This window comes from Schistocerca gregaria, unplaced genomic scaffold (genome assembly GCF_023897955.1).
Source record: "Schistocerca gregaria isolate iqSchGreg1 unplaced genomic scaffold, iqSchGreg1.2 ptg000499l, whole genome shotgun sequence".
NCBI classification, from domain to species: Eukaryota; Metazoa; Arthropoda; class Insecta; order Orthoptera; family Acrididae; genus Schistocerca; species Schistocerca gregaria.
This window is the reverse complement of record NW_026061904.1, coordinates 160001-162500: the sequence shown is the minus strand read 5'-3', so window position 1 is coordinate 162500 and position 2500 is coordinate 160001. Positions and strand designations below refer to the sequence as shown.

At 56.8% G+C, this 2500-nt stretch overlaps 1 non-coding gene across 1 annotated transcript in view; it reads right to left on the bottom strand.

The window, feature by feature from the left end:
• LOC126313760 (small subunit ribosomal RNA) overlaps positions 1 to 564 on the bottom strand; it is a 1893-nt gene extending 1329 nt beyond the window's left edge. The window contains exon 1 of the ribosomal RNA XR_007555378.1: positions 1 to 564. This exon is cut by the window's left edge and continues 1329 nt beyond it. This is a non-coding gene — a ribosomal RNA (small subunit ribosomal RNA).
• Between the last annotated feature and the right edge of the window lie 1936 nt (positions 565 to 2500).

Sequence of the window (2500 nt, the reverse complement as noted above, 5' to 3'; positions counted from 1 at the left end):
TAGATACTCGTTAAAGGATTTAAAGTGTACTCATTCCGATTACGGGGCCTCGGATGAGTCCCGTATCGTTATTTTTCGTCACTACCTCCCCGTGCCGGGAGTGGGTAATTTGCGCGCCTGCTGCCTTCCTTGGATGTGGTAGCCGTTTCTCAGGCTCCCTCTCCGGAATCGAACCCTGATTCCCCGTTACCCGTTACAACCATGGTAGGCGCAGAACCTACCATCGACAGTTGATAAGGCAGACATTTGAAAGATGCGTCGCCGGTACGAGGACCGTGCGATCAGCCCAAAGTTATTCAGAGTCACCAAGGCAAACGGACCAGACGAGCCAATCCGATTGGTTTTGATCTAATAAAAGCGTCCCTTCCATCTCTGGTCGGGACTCTGTTTGCATGTATTAGCTCTAGAATTACCACAGTTATCCAAGTAACGTGGGTACGATCTAAGGAACCATAACTGATTTAATGAGCCATTCGCGGTTTCACCTTAATGCGGCTTGTACTGAGACATGCATGGCTTAATCTTTGAGACAAGCATATGACTACTGGCAGGATCAACCAGGGAGCTGCGTCAACGAGAGCTGAGCAGCCGGCCGCCCGGGAGTGTGTCCCGAGGGCCCGCGCGAACACGCAAGCGTCCGCTCAATTATTCTGCAAACAGGAGGAGGCTGAGCTCCCCTGCACGATACACCTCGAAACCCTCTCAGGTCCCGGCGGCGCGCAGCGCCGTCCTAAGTACTTGGTCGGGTTCGAGAGAGGCGCAATCGCCCGGAGATAGGCGAGTAGACGCTTTCAGTGCGAACACCCGTGCTCCCAACTGAGCTTGCCGCTGCCGACAGAGGCCCGGGAGCGTGCTGTCGTGGCATTGCCGGCGGGAAACAACACGCGCCACCTACGGTGACCGGCAGCTCCAACGCCAGCGCCACAGAAGGGCAAAGCCCCACTTGGGTGCAGAAGCGAACTCTCCCAGCACAGCGCACGCGCCAACACGTCCGCAGAGCTGCGATACAAACCACCTGCGAGAACCGCTGGGGGCGACCGAGCAGCAGACGGCGTCGCGACGCCGAGTGCCGGGCGGCGGCGCATCCTCAACGCACACAGTCCGCAATCGGACCAGCACACTGCAGATGTCCACCGCGCTTCGCACCGGGCTCGGCAGAACCCACTTTGGCCGCCTGGCGCCGCGCGCAGGGTGCGCCGGCGCATAGCTGGGACGCCAGCCGGGCCCGTCGGCCGGCGCTCCTGCCACTGGGCGCCCCCCACCAGCCGGCTGTAGTGCGTGCGCTCACGCAGCGCGCGGCCAGCACGCCGGGCGGCCCCCCCTCACCGGCCGGGGACTGTCCCGCCAAGCCACAGCCTCGTATCGCTTCATACCCACATGGCCAACTCAGGTTCGGGGGCATGGCGGGTACCGCCGAAACAACCGGTTCACAGATGTACCGATCGTCGCTATCACCGATGCACCTGCAGCGCGAACAACCGCTCAACAACTGATTTCCAGTTCATTTGCGGATCTTTGGCAGCAAACGTATACGTCAATCTACATTTGCGAAATCTACGATTCTGGCATGCCTGCATGTTATGTGTCACGACACGCTACATCAGCCCACATACACACTGCGGCATGTACACGAGAGAACACGTGGAAGATGGTCCGCGCACGTGTGCAATGTCCCTTGCGCGGTCGACTGTCAACCGGCCTCTGTAGCATGTCGCAGATGTGGAACGCGGTCCACCGTGCTATCATGTTGTGTGGGGCAATACGAATAAATAGGAAAACCCTCGTCGCTACATCAACAGACGGCTCACGCTGATTCCCGGCAGAGGGAGGAGGGGGGGGGGGGGGGGCCAACATGCAATACTTTCGTCCGTACCTACTTACCACATGTCTGTACGGCGTACAACAGTGCAATCTCGCTGTAATGGGGAGACGAGACAAGTAGCATCGTGCACAACATATGGCCCTTATGATTCGCCATTGTAGGGCGCAGCCGGTGTACGGTCAAGCATGTGCCACATTATGTCACTCAGTACGTAACGACGGATGATCAGTGTGGGTTACGCGTACATCAGCGGACAGTCCACACAGGCCGTACCACAACGTACACTGACTGCATCGACAACCGAATGCAACTGAACAGCTGCAAGGCTCATTTCACAAACAAACGCCTGACCGACCAGCTTGGAAGGGCAGGAGGGGAGGGCGATATTCGTTCTGTAGCGGTACACCCTTCCAGTGGTTAGCGGGACTGTGTAGAAAGTACGCAACACTCGAAAGACCTTTATGTGAGGGTACGCACCATGGCATCAAGAAATACACATGACACCAGAGGATCCAAGCAGTGAACTATGTTCAGAGGGTTGCTGTTAGGCAAAGCTACATTCCTGTGACGTTACATGTGACAGTTAAGGTGCAGTGTAAGTTAGGTTAAGGTGCAGTGTAAGTTAGGTTAAGGTGCAGTGTAAGTTAGGTTAAGGTGCAGTGTAAGTTAGGTTAAGGT